The sequence below is a fragment of the Podarcis liolepis genome, assembly GCF_965112155.1.
Source record: "Podarcis liolepis genome assembly, chromosome: 11".
In the NCBI taxonomy this organism is placed as follows: domain Eukaryota; kingdom Metazoa; phylum Chordata; class Lepidosauria; order Squamata; family Lacertidae; genus Podarcis; species Podarcis liolepis.
In genome coordinates, this window is record NC_139565.1 from 24,558,871 (window position 1) to 24,572,092 (window position 13,222).

The 13,222-nt window shown below is 42.8% G+C and overlaps 1 long non-coding RNA gene across 3 annotated transcripts in view; it reads right to left on the minus strand.

Annotated features, from left to right (window-relative positions):
- LOC310688341 overlaps nucleotides 1-13,222 on the minus strand; it is a 47,166-nt gene that overhangs the window by 2,892 nt on the left and 31,052 nt on the right. Inside the window, exon 1 of one of the 3 annotated variants that reach the window (XR_014516874.1) lies at nucleotides 2,554-3,970. The exons of the other annotated variants lie outside the window; for them this stretch is intronic. This is a non-coding gene — a long non-coding RNA (uncharacterized lncRNA). Of the gene's footprint in view, nucleotides 1-2,553; nucleotides 3,971-13,222 lie in introns of those variants that run through there. 3 annotated transcript variants of the gene reach the window in all.

Below are 13,222 nucleotides of genomic sequence, written 5' to 3' on the forward strand. Positions count from 1 at the left end.
GCTTTAAAACAAGTCCATTTAAGAAAGCATCTAAAATGTTTGCATGACAGTGAATTTTAACTTGTTCAGCTCACAAGATCTGCCGAATGTAATGGACTATTGAATTTTCCTGTTTCGGTGCCTATAGAAAATCCCTGACAAATGAGGAAATAACTCTTCTCCATCTCCCTCACTTTACACAACTGACAACACAGACAGATTGTTTTGTTTTCCTTTTGGTTATTGGTAAATTCGGAAAAGGGATTGCTGAGTCTGTTCTTCAAAGTGCAAACATACAAACAAGACATTCCAGACTTATGTGTGCATTTTTGTAGATTGACGTACTGTAAAGATTTGGCAGAGGGGCCTGCTTCAGCACAATGTTGATGGCTTCATTTTTTACATGCAACTATTCTCTCTCCCCTTGCCCTCCCTAAGTGTTTGGAGAAGGTGAGTTGATTGCAGAGGAATTTTTGAAGAGCTTTCTTAGACTTGCAGGTTTAGTATTTGCAAAAGAAAGGCAATGGTATTAGACCTCTGTAAAAGCATTGGTTCTAGAGTACCGCATTTTTCCTTTCTCCCCTCTAGAGTACCGCATTTTTCCTTTCTCCCCTCTAGAGTACCGCATTTTTCCTTTATAAAAGAGAAGTTTACATCAATAGATTTCTTTGATCTGTTGCCTACCCCGATCCTTGTAATTCAGTCCTTAATCAGGATTAGATTGAAGGCAAGCAAGCATGTTTTAGTTGCTGATTTTATTTTTCTGATCTTGATTTAATTCATAACTTCAAAATGTGGAGCTGCTTTATACTATCTGATCCAACATTGTCTTTTTCTGACTGATAACACCTGTTTGGGTCATAGGCAGAGGGGTTTTTACATCACCTGCTGCCCATTCTGCATGATCATGCACTGTACCACTGAGCTGTGTCCCTTCCCAACCCCCCAAAAAATCCTTCAAGGATAAGTAATTGGTTGAATGCAATATATATATGGCATCCATATTTATAGAGGGGACTCCACATTCATTTCAGTTGTTTTAATTCTTCCATCCCCTGCATCTTTTTCTGCTTCCTTTACCTTGCATGATGTCTTGATGTCTTCTAGCTACCTTCATCAGCAGTTATCTCCACTTCTCATTTCACACACACAGTTTACACACACAAATCTTATCACTGCAACAGTTTCAACTTCTCAATATCTCGCATGTCTTCAAATGATTCCAGCTTTCTTTCTAGCTGTAGCCGGCCTTATAATAGATGGAGCCCATTTTTAGAGCACCCGGTCTATAGGTGGCCCAGTCATCAGCTTCATAAATCTCCACTGAGTCACCTCACTGATTCAGGATACCCTAAGATACTCCATCATTACGGACACTTCCTGTGGCAAAATACCTTGCACTTCCCTAAGCTCTCACGGTTTCCAAAAACCCTTTCAATTTAACACAAAGCACATTTTTAGATATATATATATATTTAAAGTTTCTATTATGAGAGCACATAATTTCATGCTGCAATCTAGATTCGTGCTAACTTTTAGCCCACTTTTAGCTCGTGAAAATTTTAGCCCACTTCAGCTTTAAACCTTCATTTAACTGTTACAGCTTTATCCAACTAGCCTCTCAAATGTTATGTAAAACTGGCTATTATTTATTTGCACTGAGTGAGATTCTCAGGAGTAAGTATATGGGAGGGTAGGAAGGTGGGTAAATGAATGCATATAAGGAGAAACTATGGCTCAGCAGTCTTGTATCTGCTGTTAAGACTCGAGTGACGTAAAGCTTGGGGGTTTTTTATGGGCAGCTGAATGATTCTGTGTTAATCTCTCTTGATTTAGCCTTAGGTGGGTTCACTGCCAATTGATTTGGCTTTGAGTTCACATTGGTGCAAGTATCTAAAGGGGCGATTCAAGAGTTGCTTGACTAATTTAGTCCCAGCATTCACATATACATACTGTTATCCCCATCTACTCTGCATCCAGTGTGCTCCCAGCAGTGTTTTGGGAAGCAGTATTCACACAACATGAGCCACAATTCATATCTATCCTCTTGTTTAGATAAATTTCCCATCAAACCAGCTTTGATCCAAATTAAGGAAAAGGACAGGCTTGTTGTGTGTTAAGAGGTGCATATCCTTAAACAGCGTAAGATTTAGGTTTATAACAAAATCTGAAACTAAATTGTGGTCTTTAAAAATATTTGGTAGACTAACAACAACAACAACAATAATAATAAAATTTATACCCCACCCTGGGTTTTCTGGAGAAACCCATAGAAACGTCATGTAATCGTGTGATTAGAGGAAACAAACCATGTAGCTAACTAAAGTTCTGCAAAATTAAAGTACCTTCCACACACCTGTAATCTTTCCAGCTACTCTATCATCTTGTCTCTACCGCTGGGAACTGGCACGGGGCTAAAGACCAGGTGTAGGCTGAGAGGGAGGGAAGAGACCTTTCCATACGGTCATGGATCAATAAGTCTTTCATACTAGTTTTAAATTCTTTTGTTTTTGTTTTTTTACTTAAAAGCAAACAAACCCAGACTAGAACAGAATGGCTCAATCCAAATCTTACCATGCTTTGGAACTAGCAGTCCCAGGTAGACATGTGCATGCTCATCTATGGCAGCTGGCAGAATCTGATGGGAGCTCTAGTCTAAAATATCTGGAGGAAACTGAGTTAGCAAAGGCTGGTCTACAAGCAAATGCATCGATCAAGTTTGGTGGTGACCAGAAAAGAATCTGAATCAGGTGAGCTCGGGGATGTCTCTTGCTGGAACAGGGCAGAAATGTAAATCCCAAATAACTAGAAAAGAACAAACGTCTAATTTACATGTGTTGAGTTTCTTTTAAAAATCGGAACATGTAAGTCTAGGCTACACACTTAACTTCTTTTCAACTCATTCTGCTTATCAAACAATTTTATTTGATGTTTCCTGAATATTTTGGAACTGAGGCTGTTAAAAGCATAGGCTGATTAATGCACAGCCAATGACAAATAGCAATAGCATTTTCAGTGGTCTTCAACTACGCTTTACTCAGAGCAGAGCCATTGAAATGAATGAACATGACTAAGTTAGATCCATTAATTTCAAATCAACTCTCAGTAAAACTTTACTGGATACCACTGTGTATCCTCTTAGTGGGTGGTTTGCTTGATCAGTTGAGTGGTGTATAAACTGTTCTGTGAGGACCGGCAGCCGCCCCCCCCCCCAAGATCTGGTGTGTCTTTGCCATCACACTCCCTTGAGGAACAGGTGAATTTCATGGCTCAGAATTCCTTTTATCAGCTTCAGCTGATATACCAACTATGATGACACTGCTTTAGAAATGGTCAGGGAAGTTCAGCTTGTCCAAAACAGTGAAGCAAACAAAAAGGATCATATAATACCAGCCCTTTGTCATCTGTGCTGCCTCCCTGTCTATTTCCAGGCTCAATTCAAACGGCATCTATGAAACTTTAAAGACCCAAACAGCCGAGAGCCATGTTTCCAAGTCATTCCATTTATATATTTATTATTCGCTTCTTTCATAAGAAATGATCCAAATTATACAAACATCAAAACCTAACATTAAGAAAAACCCAAAACACACCCATAACATATATCTAAAATGTATATAATATAACATAACATATATGTAAAAAGGCAACTCCGACACAACCCACCCCCTAAAAAATAAATACAAAAGGGACCACAACTATACATATACTGTACAGTGGTACCTCGGATTACATATGCTTCAGCTTACATATGCTTCAGGTTACAGACTCTGCTAACCCAGAAATAGTACCTCGGGTTAAGAAGTTTGCTTCAGGATGAGAACAGAAATTGTGCTCCGGCGGCGTGGCAGCAGCAGGAGGCCCCATTAGCTAAAGTGGTTCTTCAGGTTAAGAACAGTTTCAGGTTAAGAACGGACCTCTGGAACGAATTAAGTACATAACCAGAGGTACCACTGTATACCTGGACCCTAAAATAATATTGAAGGTGCCAGAGACCTTGCCCTGCTCTCTGTCCATTTCCACCTGGCCTGGGATTATTCTGCTTCTGCCACTGAAAAGAACCTAGAGACTATCAGGGTGGGGTTATTATTTAGAGGTTGTTGCTGGGGGTCAATATTCAGTGTTGGAGATGCATTATTTGCTGTTATCTGGATTACATATTTTTAATGTTAGGCCTTATGAATTACAGCATCAGTGGGGTTTTGAATTTTATTATTCATTTATTAATATGAGAAGTTTTAATTAAACTGCAGCTGATATGGCTATACAAGTTTTGTTGTGTCTTTTAATTGTTAGTAAAATATCTTACGCAGCCTCTGCTTTTGTGAGCTGCGGCGAGCATGTTTTAATTTTGAGAAACAGCATACACAGCGATGAGTTTCTGAAACTTTGAGGTGTCCCTGAGCATGTTGTCCTCTTGGGCAGGGGGAGCCCAGTGTTCCTGTAAGCCCACTATGTCAGCGTGTGCTGGATGGCTGGCGCCTCTGCTCCTTTTCCTCCCCTTTACTTCCTCCTGTATTTGGGAGTTGGGAGTTGGCAGGCTTACAAGCCAGGAAAGTGGAGTCTGGGAAGGCGATAGAAGCATCAACACGTTTCTGATAAATGCAAGTTGGCTGCCACTGCAATTGCCCATTTGGTTCCTGCAAAGCATTGTAAGCAATTCCTATAACAACTGTCTGGTGTTCACTGGAGGAGGACTTGCAAAAGTCATGAGCCCTCATCAAGTGCCTAAAGCAGTGGTGTCCAAACTTTTTTCAAAGAGGGCCAGATTTGATGAAGTAAAGGGCTGTGAGGGCCGACCAAAGGGCCAACCTTTTTTTAGGATAGAAGTTGAGCTTTTTTGTGATTTTACCCCAGGCAATAAACTGCCACAGGGCCGGATTAAACCAACCAGCAGGCTGGATTAGGCCCCCAAAACGGACTTTGGACATGCCTGGCTCTCTGCCAGCTGATGATGGTCTTGCGTTTCAGAATATTTTAGTGCTTCTGGACCTGCTCTTTGGGAAGGTAAGAGAAATATCCTGGTTTTTTTTATAGATAGTTGATGTCTCGCTTTATCTTCTTAGGGATTCAGAAAGTAGCTGGGAAAAAAGACAACTTCTTCTGCCAAACTTAAGTTTGCTGCCTTTCAGATAAAACTATAATGTCACCGAGATAAATGGATATACAACTATACGCAAGTAGTGCTGGATCGATCCCCCCCAATTGTAGTGTGCTGTGTCCATCCAACATGCAAATCTCTCTCCAATAACAACTGCAAAAGCACTAGCTCTGGATAATTGTTTTGAATGGATGTCAATTTAATCAGCATGAAATAATACCAATATTACTTAGTACCTTTCTGGAGGGTTATCTTTCAGCAGACAAAACTATAGTGCTTTGAATAAGCTTTGTAAAAACTGGATTTTAATAACTTTTACAAGAAGGTAGCAGGGTCTAGCAATTACACTGCAGTACATTTGCTTTCCCCAACATGGCTTCCTCCAGATGTTTTGAAACACAACTGCCATCATCCCTACTCATTGAGCATACTGGCTGGGGTGATGGAATCTGACCAAAACATCTGGAGGACACCAAGTTTGGAAATACATGCATGTATGCCCACCTGAGAGTAAGTCCCATTGACTTACCTCTGAGTAAACATGCATAGGATTGCCTTGCCATACATTGCTTTACCTTTAGGTTGGGTCTTCTATCAACCAAAATAAAACATACATGGAACTCAACCAACCAAAACTAAGTACCTCTGGGTCCCATTGATTTCAATAGGACAGATATACATTGTCTGGAGAATTCAAAAGTTTGCTCTCTGCTTTGTGATAGCTTAGATATTGCCCTATTGTGGCTTTGTTGTTATTATTTCGATCAATGGACCAACAATCTGTCATTTCTGTTTTTATTGTTAGTTCAAACAAGAAGTGTGTGAAGAATTATATTAGACACCTAAAGAGAAATAAATAGTGAAAAAAGAAAAAAATCTATTTATTATTTTATGTGCCCAGAGTCCTCTAGGGTGTATTAAAGAGCCCAGATTGCCCCCTCAGCATAGTATCTTGTCTCTGGCATAGTTTTAAATCAAGCAAAAGCACAAGTGGCCATATAGACGACACTTCTCAAAGTAACTTCAGAGGTAACCCAGTCTGAGTGATGTGAGAATTGGGGCCACTGTTCCCTACAACCTATGCATATTTGAAAACTCCAGGTTCTGTTTATTCCACCAAGAAGAATGCAATAAAATAAGGGAAAATCAGTGGGGAGCTTTTTTCTTTTTTCTTTTACATGACAACATGAAGAAAATTTAGGCACCACACTAAAAATTTCTCCTTCTGGGGTCTTCCCATCATGGATACATCAGACCAATGCAAGATAGCTGATGATGAATCAGCAACTGTTTATGGAGATTGATGCCTGCCCTGGAGTAACACCTTATTTTTCTTTCTTCTTTATAGCAGTACATAGGTTGAGAGCAGAGAATGTCAACCGGGAGCACCCTGCAAGGTTCCCATATTAATCATATTAGGGTTTAAAATAAAATGCTGCCAGAATACATTTGTTTAAAACATGAGAATGATCTACCTTGTTTGACACAATATCGTAAATATAGGCGAATGAAGTAACATATATCTGGTAGCTGTTCTTCTGAGGGCAAGAGCTTGAATGAATCTCAAGTGTTTTTTTCTCCAACATCAAGAAAAGCTATTTATCATAGGTGACCGCAAGCAAGCGAGAAGAGGCAATTGAAACAATTGTGCAATTCTTTCGAAATAAGATTCTAACACTTTGTAGGTTGGAGGAGCAGTGCTCCACTTGTCCTAATGGACCAGCTTCCACTGGAAGTGAAGAGCGTTGGGCTCTAGTTCTCCTTCATAACAGGAGGTAGGATTACCCCTGTAGCCATGGAGATGTAGGGACTTCAGCTATATGCAAATACATTGCTCTGCATGTGATTCCTTCTACACACAGCCACCATAAGAACACTCTTCTGTCTGATCATTCTGATGGGAATATAGCTCCATGCCAGCAAGTGTTGCCGCCTAAGGTAATCAACCTCTACCCAGGATTGCACATGAAATCCAACAATAGTTCAATAGCTCCACTGCCCTCAATCTTCTATTCATTTGACTCCCTGTACAATTATGCACAAGGAGCCCATCCCAACCTGTTCACACAATACCAATAGCCAGGAGACTGGTATTGAACTAACTTCCCAAATACCCCGAGGTTCTATGGATCCCTCTTTTCTGAGATCATTCTCTTGTTATATATAAACACCTGCGCTGTGGAAACAGAATCTTTAAGAACACATTCGTCGCATGGGACCCCACTGTTCAGTTTTCATGAGATCCATCTTGAAACAGATTAGCTTTGTTCCCCTCCCTTTTTCTTCTTCCTTAGTGTTCCCTAACTCTTCTATTGTCTTTGTTGGTGTCAGGAACTGCTGTCCGCTGGCCCTGGAGAAACCTTCCAGTTCTGGTCTGGCCACTGGATCATATAACAGACTTCATTTTCCAGCTAAGCTCTGCTTGAGCACTCAGGTCAACCAGAAATCTAGTCTTTTGCATTTCTGTTATTTGCCCTGACTCCCAATTTGTTTACTGGTCCTCTCCTCTGATTTACCCTCTGATCCCTCTACTGTGAGGATGGGAACCTGAGGCTGTCCAGGTATTCTTGGTATCCCATCAGCCACAGCTAGCAAAGCCAATGGTCAGGGATAGCAGGAATTTTAGGCCAACAACATCTAGAGGCTCACAGGTTCCTCATCCCTGCCCTACTTTATTGACACCTGGTTTGTTCTCCATTCCAGTCTTCTGGTTTTCTACTTGATCCTGATTGCCCTTGGACCAATTCTTGGCTATCTCCAGACTACTACAGTGGTACCTTGGGTTACATATGCTTCAGGTTACATACGCTTCAGGTTACATACGCTTCAGGTTACATACGCTTCAGGTTACACACTCCACTAACCCAGAAATAGTGCTTCAGGTTAAGAACTTTGCTTCAGGATAAGAACAGAAATCGTGCTCCGGTGGCGCAGAGGCAGCAAGAGGCCCCATTAGCTAAAGTGGTGCTTCAGGTTAAGAACGGACCTCCGGAACGAATTAAGTACTTAACCTGAGGTACCACTGTACTAATAGCCCAGCCCTGACAGTTCCATGAAATCAAGCAAGCAATTACCGGTAATCATAGGATCTGACACAGGAGTTCCTGGGTAACAGAACCACAATATGTTCAGGTAGACAGGTGACTCACAGAAACAGAAAAACACTTTGACAGGCACAATGACGATAACAACTCCACAGGTAAAGCTGAATACTGTTATTAGTTTGTGGGTGCCTGACACCTATAATGCCTGGAGCCAGTAAGTGTTAAAATCTAAATAAGCCAGGCTAGCTCGATGTGTTGAGATAATCGCCTGGAGTGATGGGTCATTAAGAGAACAAAGGAAAGGTGATGGGCCTTTAAGGAAGCAAACAGAGAAGGGAATCTGTGCCAAATGCAAATGGGGGGCCCTTCCCCCAATTTTCATAGAATCATAGAGTTGGAAGAGACCCCAAGGATCATCTAGTCCAATGCAGAAATACGCAGCTGTCCCATATGGGGATCAAACCTGCAACCTTGGCGTTGCCAGCACCATGCTGTAACCAACAAAGCTGGGGTTTGAGCTGAGAGTTTGCTGTAATTGTGACCCAGAAGAAAAGCTGCAGCCTGGAAAGCCAGAGGAGCAGAGCAATGTTCGATTTCTGTTTGACTCCAAGGCCATGTCTATGGAGAAATGAGACCTTTTTGGGGCGTTAATGCTGGCCAAGCGCTTGGAACCCTGGAATCTTGCACACATCATTCTGGGATTGGGATGGCGTGCAACAATACATTTACTTCTGCCTTCCCTGCCTGCATAATTGAAAGTTCCTGGTGCCAATGTGATTGTTACCCACTGGCACCCTTTTTTTAAATAAACGTGAAGCAAATAACAACAGGAGTGGGATTCAAGGCTCTGTGCAACAATCAATCAACTCGCTGACAGGCAAACTGAAGGCAAGGATTGTCTCCCTTCTTGTATTTACTGACTTGCCCTTGGCCACCACTGAAATCCTGCCATTTGTTATCAGAGCTGCACGCAGTGATGTTTCTTTCCTAGGAAAGCCACCGCTAATATCTCGGCATTTTTATAGCAGTTGCCAGCTGGTGCAATATCCCCTCCCCCCAAGAGATGCATTAAAATAGTTGCATTCATCCCTAGTGTTCTGTTGTAGTAGTTAATTTTATTGTAAGGCAAAGAGTGATTTACTCTTTTAAACCTGCTTTTCGTTCGCTCCCTCTCTCTCTTAGACACTGAATTATACGTCTTTTCGGAACTAAAAGCCTTCATTGTGAACAAAATAAAGGAAAGGCATTGATTGAATTATGGGGCAGTAATTCTCAATTGCCACCAGCCAAGGGCTTGTCCACATGATCAATCAAAGCAGATTTCAGTGGCACATCTTACCCTTAGCACGACACTCCCTGTAATTCCCCTTTTTCTGGAGGAGTACCGTAGTGTCCCATCCATATGAAACAGATAAGAGGGAGGGAGAGCTCTACCATTATCTCCATTCCCCCTCCATATAAACTGCTTAGATGTGCACTTCACAAGCATAATTCAAACAAGGAGCAATGCACATGGGTACACTGATGGCAAGGCAACCTTTTCTTTCTTTCCTTTCGGAAGGAACATGGGCATGAGCGTAGCTTTGAAAGCACTGCCCCCTTGATATTCAAAGGTTGATTATGCCTGGAGCAGTGTATTTACTCAATCTCTGGTTTTATTTTTTATTATCTTTCTAGGAAGATTATATTCATTATAAATGCACTGTAAATGCTGACTATATGAATAGTGTACTCAAACCTTCGAGGCCTCTGGATTCCTATCAACATTCTGAATTCATTTAGGTACATGCAATTAAGGATGGGAAAGAATATTGTTTGTTCCACTTTTTTTAAAATACGTAATGCATAGTAAGGACACTACAGTCAGCTAACAGGACCCAGTTAGCTCTGCCAAGGCATGATTATTGCGTACCCACAGCACCCCCTCTCCCAGGAGCCAGGCCTCACAGTCAAAGGAGAAGACATGGCAACATATTGTCATCATCATTTTTAATTTGTATACCGTCTTTCTATCTTACAATATTCAAGGCAGTTTACAAGCTGAAGAAAAAAAATGTACAGTGGTACCTCGGGTTACATACGCTTCAGGTTACAGACTCCACTAACCCAGAAATAGTACCTCGGGTTAAGAACTTTGCTTCAGGATGAGAACAGAAATCATGCTCCGGCGGCGCGGCAGCAGCGGGAGGCCCCGTTAGCTAAAGTGGTGCTTCAGGTTAAGAACAGTTTCAGGTTAAGAACGGACCTCCAGAATGAATTAAGTACTTAACCCGAGATACCACTGTACTTCTTATAACAATCTAATGCAATACAAAAATGTGATAATAAAACAAAACTTTAAAATAAGTAAACAACCTACATCAAAAAGTAACATTCAACAATTATTAAAATAGTCTAAAATAATAATAACATATAAAAGTTAAACAGAAATCCACTCAACAGTTACAATAAATAATTTCTAAACTATAATCAATAAAACAACGGCAAACCACAGTACATAAAATAATACAATACAGATTGAGAAGCAGAGACTAGAGCAGGGGTAGGCAACCTAAGGCCCATGGCCCACAAGCGGCCATGGGGGTCGTTTAACCAGCCCACAAGCCGCCCCCAAACCAAGCGGCTGCGCTAAACTGGCGCAGCATGGCGCGGGGACTTGCTTCCGTGGCACCGGGGATCGCATCTGTGCATGCACAGATGTCAGAAATCACATCTACACAGATGTCAGAAATCACATCTGTGCAGATGCAGACGCCGGAAATCACAGGCATGTGTGCAATCCGGCCCGCAGAGGGATCTCTGTGGAGTGAACCAGCCCAAGTGAGGTAAACCTTGCCAACCCCTGGATGAGGGTGGAGCAAGGCAGGTGGAAGGAGGCCTTGCCTAACGAAGTCTCTTCCCTCACTGTTCTTCCTCCAGTAACAGCTTCCTTATAAGAATTTCCAGGGCCAGAGGGTGGGGCAAGGCAGGTGGAAGGAGGCCTTGCCTGATAGAGTTTCTCCCCTCACAGTTCTTCCTCCAGGCACAGCTCCCTTATGAGGACTCCTAGGGCCAGAGGGTGGAGCAAGGCAGGTGGAAGGAAGCCTTGCCTGATGAAGTCTCTTCCCCTCACAGTTCTTCCTCCAGGAAGAGCTTCCTCATGAGGAGTCCCAGGGCCAGGGGGTGGGGCAAGGCAGGTGGATGTAGGTAAACCTTGATATAGGCATTGGGTGTGTATCCCTCTCAGCCCCTTGCTGAGGGTCTGAGGCATGTCAGGGTCAGTTAGGGGAATATGGGACCAACACAAAACATGATTTTACGCAGCTGGTCCCTCCCCAAATCGCTGAGGGTATCCCTAGGCCCCTCTGCCATGTGCTTGTGGACAGAGACTACCCTCATGACCCCTCTAACGGCGTACCCTGTTATCGCCACTGCAGGAAGTGGGTGAGTCACCACTTCACCCCTTCTTCAGATGCTTGACTAAAGGATTCCACCTAAGGCCTAAACCACCAAAGTGGTGACAATTGTTATGGAAAAGGCAAAACCTGCAGAGCAGGGGAAATTCCTTCCCGGCCCCGCAAAAACAGCAGCTGTCGTACAACCATAGCAATGCCTGCATGCCTGGGAAGAAAAAACAAGATTAGAGGGTGGGCTGGGTCGGTGATGCTCTGGGGCCGACTGTTCTCTTGGAGCAGATAAGAGTGAAGCCCCCTCCAGTGTGGTCCGCTCTGATTGCCCCGCCCCCAAGGCTGTTGTGGATTGGCCAGAAATTTCAAACTGGGTTTGGCAGGAACCCAGCAGGCACCACGGCGGCTAGGGGAGAGGAGCCAACGGTCGGGGCAAATATGGCATGACTTCAGAAGGAAGGGGGAACACTGTGCTGAGTGTTGCAACCGCTGCCCACTTCTGTACCAGGTAAGTGGCCATTATTGTCTTGTGGTTTTTTTAAAAAAAATCGTAACACTGAAAGTTCAGTTCAAGGGGCTATTTGCCTAAAGACAAGCCGGCGGAATGCCAACACTGAAGGGGCCTCTCATATTTCAGCAGGGAGGGCATTCCATAACACTGGTACCACCAGTGAAAAAGCCAACCTCAAGGAAAGTATGGCGAATGAGGGGTGTGGCCTGAGGAGAATCCCAAAGGGCTTGGAAGACACATTCAACCCCTGAGTCTGAGGTTTCCCACCCCTGGTTTAAATAAACTAATCATGTGGACATAACTTACCTTGTGGGATCTCAACCACTGAATCAGAAGCTCATGGAACACTAATAATAATAATAATAATAATAATAATAATAATAATAATGGTCATTTATTTGTACCCCACCCATTTGGCTGGGTTTCCCCAGCCACTCTGGGCGGCTTCCATAGAAACCAAAAATACACTAAAATATCACAGATTAAAAACTTCCCTGAACAGGGCTGCCTTAAGATGTCTTCTGAATGTCAGGTAGTTATTTATCGCTTTGACATCTGATGGGAGGGCGTTCCACAGGGCGGGCGCTACTACCGAGAAGGCCCTCTGCCTGGTTCCCTGTAGCTTTGCTTCTCATAATGAGGGAACCGCCAGAAGGCCCTCGGCACTGGACCTCAGCATCCGGGCAGAACGATGGGGGTGGAGACACTCCTTCAGGTATACTGGGCCGCGGCCGTTTAGGGCTTTAAAGGTCAACACCAGCACTTTGAATTGTGCTCGGAAATGTACTGGGAGCCAATGTAGGTCTTTCAAGACCGGTGTTATGTGGTCTCGGCGGCCACATAACACCGAGACCACATAACACCGGTCTTGAAAGACCTACATTGACTTTAAAATTGAAATTACATTGAAATTAAAGTAGACTTTAATTTCTACTGTATTTATGCCATGTAATTGATTCCTGTAAATGTGGCTGAGTCATTTAAAGTGACCCTCAGCTTCAGCGGAGGACAATTCCAGTCCATAGCTGTCAACTTTTCCATTTTCTTGCGAGGAATCCTATTCGGAATAAGGGAATTTCCCTTAAAATAAGGGAAACATTGACAGCTATGTTCCAGTCACATTTTACTACTTTTGCCACAAGGCTGCAACAAACAAGATATCTGAACTCTTCCTCCATCTTATTTGGAAGTATAGTCAGGT